Below are 22,268 nucleotides of genomic sequence, written 5' to 3'. Positions count from 1 at the left end.
ATATCACTTATTTATCAGAAAGAGAGAGAGAGAGGGAGAAAGACAGATAGAGTGAAAATGGGTACAGCAGGGCCTCTAGCTACTGCAAATAAACTCCAGAGGCATGTGCCACCTTGAGTGTCTGGCTTACATTGGTGTGTTGGTCTTGGGGGAATCAAACCTGGGTTCTTTGGCTTTACAAATAAGGCTTAAGTGCTAAGCCATCCCTCCAGCCCTCATTCTCCTTTTCAAAAGTTAGCTGGCCAGTGTGGTGGCACACAACTTAAATCCCAGCACTTGGGAGGCAGATTTAGGAGGACTGTCTTGAGTTCAACGCCACGCTGGGAGTTCATAGTGAATTGCAGGTCAGCCTGGGCTAGAGCAAGACTCTACCTCAAACCAGTGCCCCCGAAAATGACCTGTGAAAATCTGCTTTCTTCAATTATTATAAAAATTGTTAAGTATGTTTTCTTTTACAATATATGCTTACCACATTATGGATGATCTTTAGCCATTTGTCTAAGGGTTCTTTTGTTTGTGCATTCATTTAACAAATACTTAAGTGGCAATTAAGGTCCAGTGACTTTAGGAACGAATGGTAGAAACATGAACAATGCAGGTAGAAATTTCCAACTTTTTGTCATGATACAGGAGAAACTAAAATTTCAAAAATCCAGATTTATCTTTAAGATAATAAAAGACTTTCCAAATCTGACTTTTGTCTAGAGAAATGCAGCTAGATAATATAGATGGGTGATGATAAATATATATGTGATTATAAATATATGGACTTTATATACAAAGTGTTTTAGTGTGTAAGTAAATGCACATCAAATTAAAAGAAGTACTGATGGAAAACAAAGGAAGGGAAATTTTCAGTTCTGAAAGTTTAGGTAGATCAGTCAAGAATAAACTTACTGAATGAACATTTGATCAAACATCTCTATAAAAAAAATGGAAATGTCAAATGGTTATTGTGGCAAGACATTTTATAAGCGAAATTGAATGAAAACATATAAAACACAAATTATTCTTTGCTTTTTCATTTCCCTTTCAGCAGAACCTTTTGAATTACAGGAAGTTTTTTTTTTCTTGGTAAAACTGCTGAACTTTGCCTGGAGTGGAAGTTGGAGTGTTGGTCAGAAATAAGAACAAGAGTGAAATCTTCTCATGATTTCAAGGTTGAACTGCACTTTGATTCCTTGCCTTTAGCTCTAGTTACCCTGGGAATGTTGATAGGTTCATGCTGTGTAAGTAGGCCTTACTCTTGGGAGACAACACTAAATTCAAACCTTCAAAACGATCACTGGGGTCTGGAGAAGCAGCTCAGCCGACAGGGTACTTGCTGTGCAAGCATGAGGATTGGAGTTTGGATTCCCAGCATCCACACAGATGCTAGACAGGTGTGGTAGCACCTGTAATTCCAGCAGGGGAGCAAGGGGAGCCCTGCAGCCAGCTGGATAGCTAGATGGGCTGGAACTCAGAGCTCTGGGCTCACGTGACAGACCTTGCCTTAATCAAAAGGAAAGCAAGAGAGGAAGATACATATGTCAACCTCTGGTCTCATGCACGTACATGAACACCTGTGTCCACAGGTATGTGGACTCACACATATGTGAACACTCATGCACACATACATGTACAGCACACACACATACATATACAACAAAGAAAAAAAAAGTTAAAAATACAAGTAGAAAATGGCCATGAGCGCCATAATCTTGCAGTAAGAGAAAATTCAACAGCATGAGGGCAACAGCTTTTCTGGATATAGTTGCTATATTCTGAGAAATGCAATTTATCCTCATGTACCCAAATCAACAGTATAACCAAATTACCCAGACATCCTATTTATTTTTTATTTTTTTAATTTTTTAAAAAATTTTTATTTATTTATTTGAGAGCGACAGACACAGAGAGAAAGACAGATAGAGGGAGAGAGAGAGAATGGGCAAGCCAGGGCTTCCAGCCTCTGCAAACGAACTCCAGACGCGTGTGCCCCCTTGTGCATCTAGCTAACATGGGACCTGGGGAACCGAGCCTCGAACCGGGGTCCTTAGGCTTCACAGGCAAGCGCTTAACCGCTAAGCCATCTCTCCAGCCCTCAGACATCTTATTTTTAAAAAACCTTATTATTTATTTATTTATTTGAGAAAGAGAGAGAGAGAAAGAGGCAGAGAGAGGGAGAGAGAGAATGGGCATACCAGGGCCTACAACCACTGCAAACATACTCCAGATGCATGCACCCCCTTGTGCATCTGGCTTACATGGGTCCTGGGGAATCAAGCTGAGGTCCTTTGGCTTTGAAGACAAATGCCATAATCATGAAGCCATCTATCCAGCCCCAGACAGCCTATTTTTTATATGTATTTATTTACTTTAGAGAGTAAGAGAGTCAAAGAGTCAGATGGAGAGAATGGGCATACCAGGGACTCTTGCCACTGCAAATGAACCCCATATGTGAGCCACTGTGTGCCTCTGGCTTTACATAGGTACTGGGGAATTTAACCTGAGTCCTTTAGCTTTACAGACAAGTGCCTTAACCACTAAGCCATATCTCCAGCCTCTGTTTTTGATTTAAATAATAATGCAACATATTCAGGCTAATGTTTTAGGTAATGGAAATCATGAAATACTGTTTGAAAAATTTATGCCTTTAGCTTTTGCAAGGGCAAATTCTTCCACTCCCATCAGGTCAAAGAAGCGGGCTTTAGTGTTCATGTGATGAGCTGTGAAACAGTGTATTTGAAGCAGTCCATAAGGGTAGCTCCTTTGCTCCACAAAGGAATAAATCCACACAGTACTCCCCACACTTGCACTGTTTAGACTTCACTCTCTTTCTGGTCTGATGCTCTCTCGTACTGTGGAACTGCCCTTGGAGACATAACAAAATTTAGTGTCACATGAATCTCCACAGTCCATAGGTCCCTCTCTCTTCCTTTGGAAAGAGAACACAGGCTTTTCTCTCTGTATGGTTGGTGGGCTCCCACAGTTCACAGCACCATATAAGCTAAAAGCTAACCCTTCAATAACCATTTTATCACCAACATTTCCATGCTAGGTCACATGAGCGCAGTTGGATGCCTGATCTTGGCAGACAGTGGACACAACCTGCTGTGCTAATCCTCCCCACAAGGGCCAGTGACCAGCCTTCTGGTATACCACCAAGTCACTTTATTGTGCTCTTTGCTTACTCCAAAGCACGAACTAAACTCTAGTGCTGAATACTTTTGCCCCCAGAAGCTCATGTTATGTACAGCACATTCCTCCCTTTCTAGGCTTTCCCAAGAGTGCTTAATTCTAGCTCTACCCAGGGTTTTAGTAAACCAAGTGAACATCAGGTCTCTCAAAAATATGGCATAATTACTTATGTCTGCAATGCACAATGCTGAAGAAATTTTACTTCATCTTACAAAATCCAATTGTTTGAACAGTGTGGTGGTTTGATTCAGGTGTCCCCCATAAACTTAGGTATTCTGAATGCTAGTCTCTTCAGCTGATGGCAATTGGGAATTTATGTCTACCAGAGGCGGTGTATTGTTGGGGGCAGGCTTATGGGTATTATAGCCAGCTCCCCCTTGCTCGTGTTTGGCCCACTCTCCTATTGCTATGGTCTACCTTATGTTGGCCAGGGGGTGATGTCCACCCTATGCTCATGCCTTTGTTTTCCCTGCCATTATGAAGCTTCCCCCTTGAGCCTGTAAACCAAAATAAACATCTTTTATTTCCCACAAGCTGCTCTTGGCCAGGTGATTTCTACCAGTAGTGCAAACCTGACTGCAAAAACAAAACAAAACAAAAAAAAAACAGTCACAATAGAATAATAGTAAAACACAGAGGAACACAGAGGCAGAAGAATGATGCAAGGTTTGGCTTTTATAGTACAATCCTTTCAAGCAAAAATGTCACTCACACACAAAACATTATGATCAGGTCTTTTGGTGATTTATTCATTTTTTTAAACTTTTTATTGATAGCTACCAAAATTATAGACAATAAGCCATGATAATTCCTTCCCTACTCCCATTTTCCCTTCACAAATCTACCCTCCATCATATCCTTTCCCCTTCTCAATTAGTCTCTCTTTTATTTTAATGTCATCATCTCTTCCTCTTATTACAAAGGTTCTCCAAACTGCCCTGCAAGCACTTTTCTTAATGTTTATGCCATATATTAATGCTACTCTCACTTTTGGTTAGAGAAGCTTCTCTTTTCAAATGGCAGTGACCTTGAGAAGATTTAAAATTCACCATAGTTTTAAGAAGATGTGATAGTGGAGGGTTCAGCACTGAGACCTCTCACAACTTTCAAGGATCAAGGTCCAAAGTGGAAGAGGTAGCAGAAAGAATGATCTGGACTTAATATCTCATATTTTCTTTCTTCCAATACTAAGTTGTCAATGTTGAGAAAGTCCAATTGTAAATGTTGAGATAGCCACATTTACACCACACAGTCAGATTCTGTCATTTGCTTTTGTTAAAAAATATTTTATTTCTATTGACATATTTGAGAGAGAAAGAGGGAGACAGAGATTGACAAGACAGTATATGAGAACGGGCATGCCAGGGCCTCCAGCCACTGCCAACAAACTGCAGACACATGCACCACCTTGTGCAAGTGGCTTACATGGGTACTATGGAACTGAACATGGGTCCTATGGCTTTGTAGGCAAGTGCCTTAACCACTAAGCCATCACTCCAGCCCTGTCATTTGCTTTGAAAAGCAGAGTTTTAAATCTCTTATGGTGGGGTGTTTCATTTCCACTTTCTGGTTGTATTTAAAAATGATAAGAGCTGAAAGTTATTAAAGTGAGAGACTTTGTGCACATTGTTTCCAGTGTTTTGAACATGAAAACTTTCCTTAGTTCTAATACTTTTGCAAATGTACAAATGGTTCATTTGCATTTGTAAATGGTGGTGGCATTTTCTACTGTATAGGGAGATGTTTCAGTGAATCACATATTTTTAAGTATATAGTTCTTAAATATCGTAGAAGAAAATCCATATGGCTGATAATATGATTCTTATAAAATATGCAATTTTTATGGTTGGTTAGGAAAAGAGTGTTTCAAATGTTAAAATTGAATCACCTATATGTATTAATATAAAATTATTGGTTTTACTTTGTAACTATATTTCATAAGATTCTACCATGTGTTGGTATAATACCAAAGACACACTAACAATTCATTTTAAAATGAGAACATTTGTAGATGGCACAATGCTATAAATAGCATGGGAGGCACAGAATGGCAAGGTGAGACTTTCCCTAAAAGAATTTCTGATTGACAAGATAGAAGAATTGTGCAAGTAACAAGTACAGTCCAACAGGATCATGGCAGTGATTAAGAAAGGTGACTGGGTAGGAGTTCCAGGGGCAAGGAGACATAAGGGAATTTGGAAGACAACGTTTATCTATGAAGGAAAGTGACTAACTGGAAGAAGAGCCATGATGCTTCAGGAAGGACTGGAAATAACTCAATGGGTCTTGGATTGAATCCAGTCTGGGTTCAGACATTTTTAATCCCGGTCATTGTACATAGAATGACATATAGAAACCATAATCTGGGCACTTTTATTACATGATTCTCTTCATTTATAGAAATGGTCTGACTTAGAAAATATAAATATAGGTTGCTGGTGAAATGGCTCAGCTGTTACAGTACTTGCCTGAAATACCTAATGACCTGATTTCAATTCCCTATTACCCACGTAAAGGCGTATGCACAAAGTGGCATATGTATCTTGAATTCATTTTCAGTGGCTAGAGGCTCTGGTGCACCCATTCTTCCTCTCTCCCTCCCTGCCTCCCTCCCTCTTTGCTTTTCCCTTTCTTTCTTTCTTTTTTCTTTCTTTTTTTCTTCCTTCCTTCCCTCCCTCTTTCTTTCTCCCTCTCTTTCTTTCTTTCTTTCTTTCTTTCTTTCTTTCTTTCTTTCTTTCTTTCTTTCTTTCTTTCTCTCCTAGCAAATAAATTAATAAAATATTTAAAAAGAAAATATGAAGATAGATACAGTTAAAATTAAAGAAATAGATGTACATTGTGCTTGGTGTATCGTATGTAAAATTTTCAGTGTCTAACTCTATCTTTCTACCTGTCATCTATTTCAAATACATTCATTGTAATCCATTATTTTAATTATATATGTTCATGAACCTATATGGTATCTATCAGTAATATTTTTACAGGCAATGTTTATTTAACTTTATGGTCTTTAGTTTCTGTTCCCATAGTTGCTGCTTGGATAACAGTCTCTCACCATTGGATCAGTTCTTTCTTTCTAGAGTGGTTTAGCAGAAATGTGTTGATGGAAACCTCGCAATGTCTCTTTGATCTAATGTGATTTTATATCACTATTGATCTTGAAAGATCATTTTCCTGAGTATACAATTCTTGTTGAAAGTTATTACTAAGAGTTTCTTTTATGATGGTATTTTAATGGTTTTTGATTTCTGTAGTTTCTGGTGGGACAACAGATGTTACTCAAAGTTGCTATTTCTTTGCAGGTAATCTCTTTCTCTCTGGTGATTTAATACTCTAACTTGCAGTTTCACTGTTTCTAGGAGTAGATTTCTGTTTATTCTTCTTGGCTATAAACTGGCTTTTACTATGCCTGCGACATATCAAATGTCATTCATGCTAGATTTTCAAATAATATTTCCTCTAATAACTGCAATTCTATATATATAAGAATATATATATATATATGTATATATAATATAAGAATTCTATATATATAAGAATTCTGAATGCATACTGGATTGACTTGTAAAAATACTCAACCTTTTCATAATTTCCATTGTCTGGTTTCTCTATTACCCAGAGCATACTTTCTCCACAAATTTCTTTCTATTCAATGATTTGATTTGTTGTTTGAAAATTTTATTGAACTTTTAATTATAATAATGTTTGTGTAACACTTTATATGGTTATTTTCTTCTACCATATTTTGGCATCATGTAATTACTTATTTTAGATACATCCACTATTTTCTCCATCAGTGTCATATTAAGCATATAATAATTGTAATATATGAAGTCTTTGTGGTTAAAATTGATTATTTATTTTTCTTGCTGTTGTGCAAACATGGAATTTGTTTACCTTACTTTTTGATTTATTTCATACTATGAATATTTTTGACTGACATTAATTTCCATGTAGCTTGAGAATCTAAATGGAAAATGCTTTTTGCACAGAGAAAAATCTGTGCTCACTTTCAAGGTGAGCCAAGGATCATTAATGAACTGAGGCTGCATTGATGAATTTTGATGATCTGGGCTCAAGAATGTCTCAGTATTACACTTCACAATCTGAAATGGATCTAAGCATATTTGATTTTCCTAGGCCAAGTGCCATTTGTCCTCAGGATGTCTATGAGGTCAACTTTGCTCTTGCTTTGATGATTTTATCTTCACCATGGTACAATAAGATAAGTTTTGTGTATGTAGCATGCTTATATTATCACAAACATTTTCTCAGGTTATCTAATTCAGAACATTTTGGAAACAGCTCTCCTTGCAATTTTTTTTGTTTCCAGCAAGTATAAATGCTAGTTAAAATACAACTTTTATGTTATAATTTTACAACATTCTACTGCAAAAAAAAAAAAATCAAACTGAAAAAAAATAAGGACTCAATATTTTAGTTAAACACCACCACAAACTGGGTGTGGTAGCTTCCATACTTCAGAGGCTGAGTCAGGAAGACTACTGTAAGTTCAAGGCCAGCTTGGTCTTTACAGTGAATTTCAGGATATATGGGATTACAGAATGATACCCTGTGCCAAATAAACAAAGAATCAAAAAAGATAAATACTTATCCTAAGAATTTCTGTGGAGAGTCTGAAAGTAATTGTTATTGAATTTCCTGTCTCGTTTGTCTATGTTCTAAAAGGGAACCAGATAATTTGGATTAAGATCCTTCTCAAGTGGGAAATATACACTTAATGTCTAAGATTTAGTACAAAGAAAATGCTGTAAGATTCATTGTGAGTAATTTTACATGCTAAAATGATAATATTTTCAATGTATAAAGGTAAATAAAATTCATTTTACACTTTAAGTTTGCATGTATATTTGTGGTTTTTACTTAACTAAGAGGAAATTCAAGGTATGTTTGTGGCTCACATAGTTGTAATAAAAAACATGGTAGCATTATCTACTAGCACTTTGAAGTTTCCTACAAATTATGTTTCAGGAGTATTGCCTTTAAATGTAAACTTATCTTTATTGTGTTTTTTTTTTTTTAATTTTGTGTGTGTGAGTGTGTGTGTGTGTGTGTGTGTGTGTGCGCGCGCGTGCGCGCTCGCGTGCTATGGTATGTGTGTGCCATGGCATGTGTGTGAGGGCCAGAAAACAACCTTGAGTGCCAGATCTCACCTTTGATCTTGTTTTGAGACAATTCCTCTTTGTGTTTTTGCACCGCTGCATGCCCCAGACTGGCTGCCCCAGGAGCTTCCAGGAATTCTTTCTCCACCTTCCATATGACTATAGGAGCTCTGGGATTGAAGTGAGGCACCTTACTGCATGTGGCTTTGCCTGATTTCTGAGGATCTGATTTCAGGCCCTCACAGTTGAAGGGCAGACACTTCGCTCCATGACCATTCTCTCAACCTGATTATTATTTCCTCAACTTTCATAGGAACATGATAAACTAATGCTATGAGTAGATTTTCTAACTCTTATTCTTGAATTTGCTTGAGACAAGAAATATCATTTTTCTAAAGATCAATTTAAAATTTTGTTTTTATTTAAAATATCATGAATTTCCTTGATCAAAAAAATTCAAGCAATTTAGGTATGCATTGTCAAGAGTCAAAAAGTAGCTGTTAATGCTCTTCATTCATGAATTGATAAATATCATGGAATTATTTAAATTTTTCAAGATTTAAAACTTATGTATTCACATGCACAATTTTTAAATTAAAAGTTCACTTCATATGTGAAGAAAAACAATACTCCACTCCAGATGGTGGATAATAATAGATAAAGAGGGTGATGGGGGGGAAGTGATCAATGTGTACTAAGGCACAGTCAGATGTGTGTGATTGCACACTAGTGTAACTGTAGTTAGCAAGAATATACTACATACTTTAAAGTGAGGAAGTGAGGTTAAGTTAGGATTTTGAAATTTCTCCCCATATAAATTATAAATATTTTAATAGATCATTTATTTTGACTGATTTATTACACAAAATATGTGCATATCAAGATATTACATAGCATTCCATTAATATGAATTGGTTTATGATTTCACATATCAATTAAATATTAATAAAGAAAAATTGTTAAGAAAATAGATCGCATGTTAAATATGCTTACCACAATAAAATAAAATATATATCTTTGAACAAATGTACTTCACTGTAATAGCGATATTTCTTTTTTAAATTTTTCTTTTTCTTTTCTTTATTTATTTGCAAGGAGAGAGAGAGACAGAGGAGACAGACACAGAGAGAATGGGTATACCAGGGCCTCTAGCTGCTGCAGACAAACTCCAGATGCATGTGCCCACTGTGCATCTGGCTTATGTGGGTACTGGGGAATTGAACCTGGGTCCTTTAGCTTAACCTTTAAGTGCCTTAAACATTAAGCCATCTCTCCAGCCCAATAGTAGCGAATTTCTTAACTAAAGTAATGAGTGTATAGCTAAGACAAAAACTTAATGGAAACACTTTTAGAGTGGATGCTACTTACATGATAAGTAATCTACATATTTTGGGAGATGACCTATTGTATGAAATTATTTTTATCATAATATGCCCTAGATTCTATGTAATATGTTTTACATCATAAATTGAAGTCTAGTTACTAAAGTAAACCCTTAGGCGAACTGTGTGCATTGCACAAAAATAACCTACTTCTAAGAAGAGTTATGATTCTAGTAATATGAAACTGACCTATATGAAATCTATGATAAACTATGGTTCATATGTACAGAAAATTTTTAGAGTTCTCTGCATTCGTCAGAATCAACATTGCAGGCTGAAGTGGGAGAACAAAGGCATTAAGCTCTGCTGCCCACCCCTAGTGAATTTCAGAAATGGTTTTGAGTACAAAATTAACCAAAACCATTACAAAGTTTTATATAGCTCTAAAGAATTTACCTGTCTCTGAAAAGAATTTTAAAACCTAAAAAGTCTATTAAGTATAAGATTCCACAAAGTAAAATCTATTACTACATTCATATGAGATAATGGGAGGTTTGTGTCTATTTTATTTTATCTCGAAGGTACGTTTGTCTTCACCACATTCCTTGTAGTCCAGTCTCAAATCAAATGTGGTGGTTCTGTGTTTCCTCTTTGTAGCTTCATTAAGAAATTCTTGGGCTGGAGAGATGGCTTGGCAGTTAAGTGCTTGTCTGTGAAGCCTAAGTACTCCGGTTTGAGGCTCCATTCCCCAGGACCCACGTTAGCCAGATGCACAAGGGGGTGCACACATCTGGAGTTCGTTTGCAGTGGCTGGAAGCCCTAGCATGCCCATTCTCTCTCTCTCTCTGCCTCCTTCTCTCTGTCTGTCACTCTCAAATAAATAAATAAAAATAAATAAACAAACAAATTTTAAAAAGAAATTCTTAATCACTTTACTCTTCTGTACAAGTTTCTATAACAGCAAATTCTAAATATTTTTTTAAACTTATTTTTATTAGATATGGACATACATAGTATGCAAAAAACAAATGTTGGTACATCCTTTCCCTCATCCCTGCTCCTTTTCTGGAGAGGCCTTCCTCCTTGGGGATACACGTCAACCCCAACCCCAACCCCATGGGGATTGTGTGTCATGCATCATGGGGGCAGCATTTATGGGGGGAGAGGCCATATCTCTGTGTAAAATGTCCCAACTTGTGGCTGTAATAATATTTCTGCCCCCTCTTCTGCAAAATTCCCTGAGCCATGTTGGGTGCATTTTAAGTCTACTTCAGGAGCCTCTGGATCTCTGGTTTGGTAGGTGTTGAGTGTCCCCAGTGTCTATCTCTTTTATCCCAATGCTGATATCAGATTCATTAAGAAAGCAGTAATCTTGGTCATTTCCCCAGTTCCTCTGTGGTTTCATCAGGAGCCGAGGTGGATATTTCCTCAGGTCCAGCTCCCATCTAAAGTAGAGAAGCAGATTCTCCAAAGGAGAATGAAGTCAGCACCAGTTAAATGGATAACAATTATTAATTTAGAGAGAATTTAAAGTGTGTAGACCCTCTTATAGCCTAAGATTAGTGGAAACATTACAATGGAAAGCAGAATCATTATCTGCATATGATTCTGACTTGTTTCCCAGTTCCAGATACGGTTTCCTTTCCACTGAGCAGATCTATGAGCCCATCCAAGAGCAGGTGATGACCCATCATGGTGTGTGGCACTATTTCACTTGTGTGAGCATCACTTGAAGTTGTTTGATTCTGAGTGGCTTAAACTTTGAGTTGCTTGGACAGATGTTGGCCACATTCTCCCAGTAGCTCATTTAATGCATTTCAGCACAGATTGGCTAATTTTCTGGGGATCGGCACTTTTCTGGGATGCAACCTGGTCTCTCCATGATCCATGCCAACAGTGTATGGTGTCTTCAGCAGTAGGGTCTTACCACTAACCTCTTGTGAGTAATCATGTGCTCTGACAGAAGTCTGTCTTGTTCGTTTTGGGAGATCTAGTAGCTTTCTCTGATAAACTGCTCATTATGGATGTAAACCATACCTTGGTGCAGGGAAGTAAAGGCCAGCTCCAAGGGAAAATAAAAAGATAAGAAAGATAAATGGGACAAATTTAAGGATAGGCTTCCTATCACTCACTCCAAGGCCCTTTGATTCAGGTGCTCCGCTATGTTCCTCTTGAAGGTTCCACCTTTTATTTTAACTTACAGCATATAGGATTATATGGTACTAGTTCAATTTGGGTTCAGTTTTGTGCCCCTCTCACCTATCCTCTTCCCCCAAGTCCTACCCTCCCTATTGTCCAAGCCTCGAGATGCCATTCAGGTATGTCAGCAACTCAGGTTGATCCAGGTTAGGAACTGCAGATAGGCAAGACAATGCAACAATTGTCTTTCTGTGATTGTGTGAGGAGTTTGCTTAGAATGATCTGTTCCAGGTTTGCTCATTTCTCTACATATTTCACGGTGTCATTTTTTTTCTTACTGCTGAGTAGAATTCCATCATGTAGACATCTTAGTTATCCATTTGTCCAATTATAGACACCTGGGTTGATTCCAGTTCTTAGCTATTATGAATTGAGCAGCTGTAAACATGGTTGAGCAAATATCTCTGAACTGAGATGTGGAGCTTTTAGGGTAAATGGCCAGGAAATAACAGGGTCTGTAGGTAATTCTAAATTCATCCTTTTCAGGAGTCTTCATATTGATTTCTATAGTGGTTGTGCCAGTTTACATTCCTACCAACAGTGAATGAGTGTTCCTATTTCTCTATATCCTCATTAACATTTGGTTTCATTTGATTTTTAATTTTTTTTGTTTATTCTTATTTCTTTAAGAGTGAGAGACAGAGAGAGAAAGAGGCAGAGAGTAAAAGAGAGAGAATGGATGTGCCAGGCCTTCCAGCCACTGCAAACAAACTGCAGACACGTGCACCCCCTTGTGCATCTGGCTAATGTGGGTCCTGGGGAATCAAGCCTCGAACTGGGGTCCTTAGGCTTCACAGGCAAGTGCTTAACCACTAAGCAACCTCTCCAGCCCTTCATTTGATATTTTTTAATGTTTGCTAGTCCCTTTTTTTTTTTTTCTTATTTTGCCTTGTGTATCCTCTGACTCAGGTGAACAGGAATGTTGGTACCCAGTGGGCAGCCAGAATACCAGAGCAACAGGCCTGATTTCCTAGCTCACTCAGGGAACAGGGCTCCCTAAGCAAGGCAAGACCTAGGGGGCACCAGGGGACTGGGAGAAACTGGGAGGAGCTGGGAGACAGGGGTCTGGCCTACTCACTACACCAGGCTGCACCTGCCCGCACAGTCCTAAGTCTTTTTTTAGAGTCCACTGACATGTATCATTTTCTAGTTCCTAGGCTATTTATTTTAACAGAAATCACAATTTTAGCATTTAAAAGCTTTTGCACTGTAACATTATGACTGATTTACATGAAAAGTAAGCAAAAATATCACCTTAAATTTCATGAGACAAATATTAGTTGTAAAAAGCTTCCTCTGGGATTTGATCTGGGATGTGAAGTTAGAGGTAAATAAAAAAGAGAAGGTTGTAAATAATGTAATTCTATGAAGGAAAATATAAATAAAAATAGTGAAGGAGGGAAAAAAGTGGAAAAGGAAGGAAGGAGGGAAGAGAAGCAGGAACAAGTATTGGCCTCCTCATTATATCAAGAATACAGTTCAACTGGGTGTGGAGGCACACGCCTGTAAGCCTAGCACTAGGGAGGCAGACGTAGGAGAATCACCATGAGTTTGAGGCCACACTGAGAATACATAGTGAATTGTAGGTCAGCCTGGACTAGAGTGAAACACTACTTTGGAAAACCAAAATAATAAAAAAGAAAGAAAAAGAAAAAGAATAAAGTTCAGTATGGGCTGGACTAGAGTAAAACCCTACCTTACACAAACAACAAAATAGTGTCCTTTGTGGCAACAGGGACATCAGGAGTCTGAAATGCTCTGACTATATACCACATCTCCCTTATTAATGATACCATAGCTTGATCCTATTCTTATAAGAAAAGCACACAGTGATTATGAATGTTGAAACCCAGGAAAAATGTAATTGAAATTAGTTTTGATTTTCTCACTTAGGTAAAATTTTTGAACTTTTATTTCAATGGTGAAAGAATGTAACAAATAGGTCATGACTGAAGTGGTAGAGAAACAGGAAGATTTTGAATGGAAGAAATGTTTCAGAGACTGAACCAGGGTGCTGTGGTGAGCCATGGAAAACAAGACAAAGAAGGCAACAAGGATCCAAAGGGTGGGATTCACTCAAGTGAGGAAATAAGATTAGCAGCTCAGAATTCCATAATAACCTCATATATACATAAGAGAGGGCTCAATGATTCAGTCAGAAAACTTAATTACATTTTAAGTCAATCTCTCATCTATAAGCCCAGTGGCTACATTGGGTATAGATTTAAAGTGATGGTTGTATCATTATGTCTTACAAAGACATATGAACTATGAACTGAGGTGGAACTGACTGAGATGACATTAGGGACCTTTTTTTTAAAAAAAAAACAAACTATAATTGGGCTAGAGTGGTGGTTTAGTGGTTAAGGCATTTGCCTGAAAACCCAAAGGACCCAGGTTTGATTCCCCAGGACCCATGTTAGCCAGATGTATAAGGGGGCACACACATCTGGAATTCGTTTGCAGCGGCTGGAGGCCCTGGCATGCCCATTCATTTGCTTTCTCTCTCTCTCTCCCACTTTCTCTGTCAAATAAATAAATAAGTAAATAAATAAATAAAACTATAACTATAGCTAATGCACTTTTATTACCATATTAAACATAGGCCAAGGGATGGAGGCATAATTATGATTCAATGACTGTACTTTATAGACATAGAGTTTCCTTTGGGGTGAAATGATACTTCCAAAATCACCTATCTACATATCTATAAAATAGTATGATTTGGTTATACAGCATAAATTTTGGAGAACAAATGATATTATATCATGATAACATGTGAATTACATGCAAGACATGAGGAAGATAGATCAATTTAAAGTGTATCTGTTGTTTCTCTTTTGAGTGTATGGTGGTGCCACTTAGTGAGCAAAGAGGGGCTGGGGGAAAAGGAAAAGGATGAATGTGCAATGATATGGGAGTGCCCAAGAAGATCCATCACGAAATCCGTGATGGTGGTCAGGGCTGAAACAAGGGTGAGGCAAAGTTGACACTTGCCATGGGTGTAAACTTCAAGGAACCATGAAAATCTCATTAATTGAGATATATTTTGTCTAATCTTTTAAGAATATTTACAAAATAACACATGATGCAAATAAACACCAACAAAAATATTTTTAACTTAATAGGTTGGTATTGCATATATGTAAGTACAATGATTGAGATGGGGAGGTAATATGATGGAGAATGGAATGTTATTGCATATTAAATAAACATTGTATGTACACACATACACACACACACTGTATATATATATATATATATATATATATATATATATATATATACACATAAATACATACATATATATATACACATACATACATACATACATATATATATATGTATGTATATGTATGTATATATGTATATATATATGACAAACACACAAAATTGTTCATCATCCCTAATCATCAAGGAAATGAAAATTTAAACAGCTATGAGATTTACCTTACCCCAGTAAGGATAGTAAACATCAAAAAATCAAATGAAAATAAATACTGGTGAGGATGTGGAGAAATAGGAACCCTCTCCACTATTGGTGGGAATGTAAATGGTACAACCACTTTGGAAAGCAATATGGAGACTCCTAAAAAGGCTGACTATAGAGGTGATGTGAGTGATGGGCTGGAGAGATGGCTTAGCAGTTAAACGCTTGCCTGTGAAGCCTAAGGATCCAGATTCAAGGGTAGATTCCCCTGGACTCACGTTAGCCAGATGCACAAGGGGGCACACACGTCTGGAGTTTGTTTGCAGTGGCTGGAATCCCTGGCGTCTTTCTCTCTCTGTCTGTTGCTTTCAAATAAATAGAGGTACCAACAGACCCAGTTATTTCATTACTGGGCATTTATCCTAAAACCACCATGCCTCAGTTCAGAGAGATTTGCTCAACCATGTTTATAGCTGTTCAACTCATAATAGCTAAGGGCTGGAAACAACCTAGTTAACCATCATTAGATGAATGGATAACCAACATGTGACATATTCATAAGATGTAATTCTAAACAGCAGTAAGGAAAAATGACATAATGAAATTTGAAGAAAAACGGTTGAACCTGGAACATTCTCAGTAAACTCACCCAATCACAGAAAGATAATTGTTGCATAGTCTCACTCATCTACAGCTCCTAACCTGAATCTATCTGAGATGCTGACATACCTCGTGTGCATCTCAAGGACCAGATAATAGGGTGGGTGGATGGGGTGGGAGGGGAGGGGAGAGGTGGGAGTGGGGGACACAAAACCACACCCAAATGGCAATGGTGCCATAAAATTCTATATCCTAAAAGGCAGACTAAGTGGTTGAACCTTCATCAGGTCCTTAGAGGGGACACCTGAATCACAAGGTCTTGTAAAGGGTATGATGAAGACTGACCTTAACCTTCTCTCCCATTTCTCTCTCTCTCTTTCTCCTTCTTCTCTCTATTTCTTCCATCTTACCTATCTTTTAGTTCCTTCTTTTCTTTAGTGTTGACCTGCAACTCTTAGTACCAGCAAGTGGCTATCATCCATGAAATGAGGTGTTGATCAGAGAAACCTACAAGCTTTCCCAAAAGAAGACAAATTTCTGTCAGAATACTTGATGACCCACCCAAGGTTAGTGGTAAGACCTTACTGCTGAAGACACTATATTCTGATGGTACGGAACATGGAGTGACCTGGATGGAACCTGGAAGATCTAGTCCCCAGACATTTAGCTCGTCTAGTGCCAGAAGGGGCTACGTGAGTGACTGGGGGAAAATGTGCAACATCTGTCCAAGCAACTCGTGGTCTAAGCTACTCAGCAGCAACACCTCATGTGATACTCACACAAGTGCAATAGTGGCACACAGATATGGTGGGAAACTAACTGCTCTTTATTTGGCTAACTGATCTGCTTAGTGGAATGAAATCTATAGCTTGAGCTGGGAAACAAGTCAGAACCACATCCAAAAATGAGCCCACTCTCCATTATCAAGATCCCACCAATTGTGGGCTACAAGAGGACCTACATCTATTAAATTTTCTCTTAAAAAAAGAATGGCAATCCCATTTATCTGGTGCTAACTTCACTCTGCATTGGAGAATTTTCTTCTCTTTTTCAGACAGACACAGATCCTAAGGACAGAACCAGCCCATCATATCTCAAAAGGGCCTCGGCTGAAACTAAGAGTAATTGGGGAAATAAGCTACAGTGCTTCTTTCTTGGCAAACCTGGTACCTGCACAAGGGTGAAGGAGATAGACACAGAGAATACTCAACTCCTACCAAACCAGATATACAGAGACACAGAGGCTCCCAAGACCTCATCACTGAAGGAAGAACTAAAATGAACCCAACATGCCTCAGGGAAATTTGCAGAAGAGGGGGTGGAAAGAATCTTAGAGTTACACATTGGGTCATTATGTACAGAGACATTGCCTCATACCCATAACTGATGGTAACCCCACAATGCACAACCCATATTCCCTAGCAAGGAGGGTCCCTGTGGATGGGGCAGGGCATGGAGGAGGCTAGCAATGGTATCAACATGACTGTGTACATTGTGTACATAACTAATAAAAATAATATTCAGAGAAAAAACACAGCATGGTACAAGAATAAAAACAGAAACAGAGACCAATGGAACAGAGTTGAAAACCCAGACCTTAGGTCAAGTAATTACAGCTGCTTGGTCTTTGACACAGGGTCAATAACATAGAATGGAGAAAAGACAGCATCTTCAACAGATGGTGTTAGACAAATTAGATGACCATATGTTGAAAAATTAAACTAGACACTCATTTTGCCAAACACAAAATCAAGTCCAAATGGATGAAAGACTTCAATGTGAGGCCAAAAACTCTTCAAACACTGGAAGAAAAAATAGGAGTCACTCTCCATGATATAGGACTGGGAAAAGACTTCCTGAACAAAACCCCAGTAGCCCAGGAAATTAAACAAGGTCTCAACCAGTGGGATCTCATGAAGCTAAAAAGATTTTTCACAGACAAACATACCATAAGCAGACCCAAGAGATTTCCCACTAAGTGGGAGAAAATCTTCACCAGGCATACCACTGACAGAAGCCTAATATCTGGAATCTACAAAGAACTCAAAGAAATTAAACAATAAAAAGTCAAACAACCCATTCCAAAATTGAGGCAGTTAACTGAGTAGAAGTTCTCAGAGGAAGAATTACAAATGACTAACACACACTAAAAAAAAAAAAAAAAAGTTCAACATCCCGAACCATTAAGGAAATCCTTACCTTAGAAAGGATAGCAAACATTAAAAAGTCAAATGAAAATGAATGCTGGTGAGGATGTGGAGAAATAAGAACACACATTCACTGTTGGTAGGCATGTAAGCTGGTACAACCACTGTGGAAATAAATATGGAGAGTCTTGAAAAGGATGAATTTAGAGTTACCAACAGACCCTGTTATTCTCTTACTGGGCATTTACCCTAAAAGCTCTACATCCCAGTTCAGAGATACTTGCTCAACCATATTTATAGCTGCTCAATTCATAATAGCTAAAGACTGGAATCAACCCAAGTGCCCATCATTGGAAGAATGGATAACCAAGATTTGGTATATCTACATGTGGAATTCTACTCAGCAGTATTAAAAAATAACACAATGAAATTTGTAGAGAAATTGCTGAACTTGGAACAGATCATTCTAAGCCAACTCCTAACACAATAACAGAAAGATAATTGTCTCATGGTCTCACTCATCTGCAGTTCCTAACCTGAATCAGCTTGAGTTGATGACATACCTGAATGGAATTTCAAGGCTTTGACAATAGGGAAGGTAGGGGGTAGGGGAAGGGGAAAGGGGGTCTCAAAACTGAACCCAATTTGAACTGGTACCATATAATCCCATATTCTAGAAGTTAGACTAAAAGGTGGAACCCTCAAGAGGAACTTAGGGGAGCACCTGAAATGAAGGTCCCTGGAGAGGAAGCCTAACATTAATTTTTTCCCAATTTTCTTTCTTTCTTATCTTTTTCTTTTCCCTTGGCATTGGCCTGTAACTCCCTGTACCAGGATGGGGTTTACATCCACAATGAGCTATTGATCAGAGAGACCTACTAGATCTCCCAAAATAAAAAAGACAGACTTTTGTCAGAGCACTTGATTACCCACCAGAGGTTAATGGTAAGACCCTACTGCTGAGGATACCAAATGCGGTTGGCAGGGACCATGGAGAGACATGGTTGGAATGCAGAAGAGAGCTAGTCTGCAGTCAGCCCATCTAGTGCTGAAGTTGCTACTTGAGCTAACTGTGGAAAGTGGTCAACATCTGTCCAAGCAATTCAAAGTCTAGGAGACTCAGAAGCAAACAACCTAATGTGATGCTCACACAGTGCAATGGTGGCACACAGCAATGTTGGGTAACCAATTGCTCTTGGAGTGGCTAACAGATATGCTCCATGGGCAAGAAACCATATCTGGAACTTGGAAACAAGTCAGAATCATATCCAGATGATGATTCTGCTTTCCATTGTAAAGCTCCCACTAATCTTGGGCTATAAGTGGGTCTACACCCTTTAAATTCTCTCTAAATTAGTAATGGTTATCCCATTTAACTAGTGCTAATTTCATTCTCCATTGGAGAATCTGTTTCTCCTTTTCAGATGTGAGCTGGACCTGAGGAGGTAAATGACCCATCACATTCCACCCCAAACCCAGCTGAAACCACAGAGGAATTTGGGAAATGAGCAAGAGTGCTGTTTTCTCTGTAAATATGTTATCAGCATAAGGGTGAAGGAGATAGACACTGAGGACCCTCCACATCTACCAAACCATAGGTCTAGAGGGTTCTAAATTTCCCATTGCTGAATTAGACTTAAAATGCTTCCAGCATGGCTCAGGGAATTTTGCTAAAGAGTGGGTGGAAAGATTGTTAGAGCCACAAGTTGGGACATTTTTCACAGAGACATTTCCTCTTCTAACTGACTGCTGTCCCCATAATGCATGATCCACAATATGGGGTTGATGTGCATCTCCAAGGAGGAAGGCCTCTTCAGAAAAAGGGCAGAGATGAGGGAAAGGATGGTACCAACATGTGTTGTTTGTATACTAAGTAGGCACATATCTAATAAAAATAAATTTAAATAATACTTAAAATTTTTTGACAATTCCCATAGATACAGATGATATAATATGATCATAATCCTCTCCCACCATCCTTCTTTTACCCTCTCATGAATTGCCCCTCCACCGAATCCCTTATCAGAGTATAAGGATAGCTTTCACTAAGGGGACTTAAAACATGCCTGGTAAGGCTCAGGAAATATTGCAGAAATGGGAGGCCATAAAGATTATAAGTTCCACAGGGTAGGAAGAAGAATTCTCAAGAATTTTTCCCCACCTTCCTGGCACAGAGACTGACTGGTGCATTTACAACCCCACAGTGATTACTAACAACCCCAATGAACAGGGCCCTCTGTGGAATAAGGGTAGAGGAGAGGGGATATTAGAGTATAACCCAATTGTAATATGACTAATGTGCAATATGTTCCTACAGTAATGTTCATGACAAATATATTAAGACTGAATTCCTGATTTTATGCAATAATTCAATTTTGAAAAAATGATAAAATATATAACTAGGATATTACTAGAATAAAAATGTGAATATAGAAAGTGTTATAGAAGGATATAATGACATTCAAAAGCATACACTAAACTGCATTATATTTCTAAAATTTTATATTTACCTTTACATAAATGTACTATAGGTGATCTTTTGGGACTGGCTTTTTTCAATCGGCAAATTTCCCTCAGAGCTATTCAGACTGCTGTTTGTATCAATAACTCCTTTTTCCTGATCAGGATATTGTAAATGAAAAACTCTATGAATATTTGTATTGGTTTTATTAATACCTTTCTACTTCTCTGGAATAAATGCTCAGAGGCACAACTGGATAGGTCAGATGATAACTGCCTTGTCTTGTCTATACTCTTCTGAGCTTCTGCCACAGTGAGTGAGTAAGCATTTAAGAAATGGTGGGCAGAACAGTAATCAAAAGTGGTTTGAGATAGGAGGATGTTTGGGAAATGAGTGTGGGAATTAAAAGTGTGACATAAGAAGCCTTTCTGCCTGTAAAAGGATTCTATATTTTGGTAATTCTGCTATGTTTATTGAAAACCCATACATGCAACAAAATTTGTGAAATGAATTCAACATACAGGCATACCTATGAGTACAAAAAATTGAGGAACTCTAATAAGATTTGTGGAATGTATATATTACTATTACTAATTATAACAACTATCTAAAGTTGACAATTGCATTTTGTGGGGAAAACTGTGTAAAATCTATGTGAAATATTTCTGCATTATCTTTTACATCTATTAATTTATAATTATTTAAAATGAGCTGTGATATTCAATACAATTGCATTTCTTAAGAAAAATGCTATTATTGTAAGAGTGATATAGAAAAATACAGGATTTGGTATACTGTAAAAATGGTCTTCAAATAATTGATGAATGAAATGAATGGTTGGTACAATAAGCTACTCACCTGGAAATAAGAAGTCTTTAAGATAAATGGAGTCATATCCCAACAGTTTACATTACAAATTCATTACATAGAATAAATTCTTATGGGTATCTCATTTATTTACTCAAGATATAAAGTATATATGCAAGAAAATGGATGAAGATTTTTGTAGCATATGATGTGGAAAAAATTCCAAGTTATAAAAACAAAATAGGAAATCAAAAAGCACTTTTATGTGTTGAAACGTTTAAAAATGTATGCTGGATTTCCTTAAATTAATTTATAAATAATAAAAATCAAAAATATCTTGACTAATGTGAATAAATATTCAATGACTTTGAGTGAAGATATAACATTGATTGAATCATTTCATTTCTCTTGGATATATATCCTGTAATTTACTTCATATTATTTTCTATAATGACTGCATTAATTTATATTCACCAGTAATGTACAAAATGCCTCTTCCCAAATTTTCATAATCTTTGTTACTTACCTTTCGGATGTTGCCCATCAATGTAGTAGTAACTATCCTAATGGTAACCATAGTAACCATCCAAACAGATGTGCGGTCATAGTACATTGTGGCTTTAATTTGCATTTTCCTGGAGTTGGTGAAGTTGCAAAGTTGTTCATACACTTATTAATTTTACATATTCTTTGGACAAGTGTTTATTTAGATAATCTCCTTATTCATAATTTGGGCTTAAAAGGTAGAATATTTTGCTACCAATGAGTTCCTAATATACTGTGTGTATTAATCTCTAACAATATATTCCTTGTTCTGTAGAAGCTTTTGTTTTGATATAACCCTATTCTTCTATTTTCCCTTTTTAAATTTGTGTTGTTGAGATCATATCCAAATATTTGTTGTCCATACCAATGTCATGGAGTTTTCTCTTGAAAATTTCTCGTGGTTTTTAAGGCATTAATAAATTTTGATTTTTTTTAATCTGATAATAACTATGG

Source organism: Jaculus jaculus, chromosome 7, assembly GCF_020740685.1.
Source record: "Jaculus jaculus isolate mJacJac1 chromosome 7, mJacJac1.mat.Y.cur, whole genome shotgun sequence".
NCBI classification, from domain to species: domain Eukaryota; kingdom Metazoa; phylum Chordata; class Mammalia; order Rodentia; family Dipodidae; genus Jaculus; species Jaculus jaculus.
The sequence above is the reverse complement of the archived record's forward strand: the minus strand, read 5'-3'. Positions refer to the sequence as shown.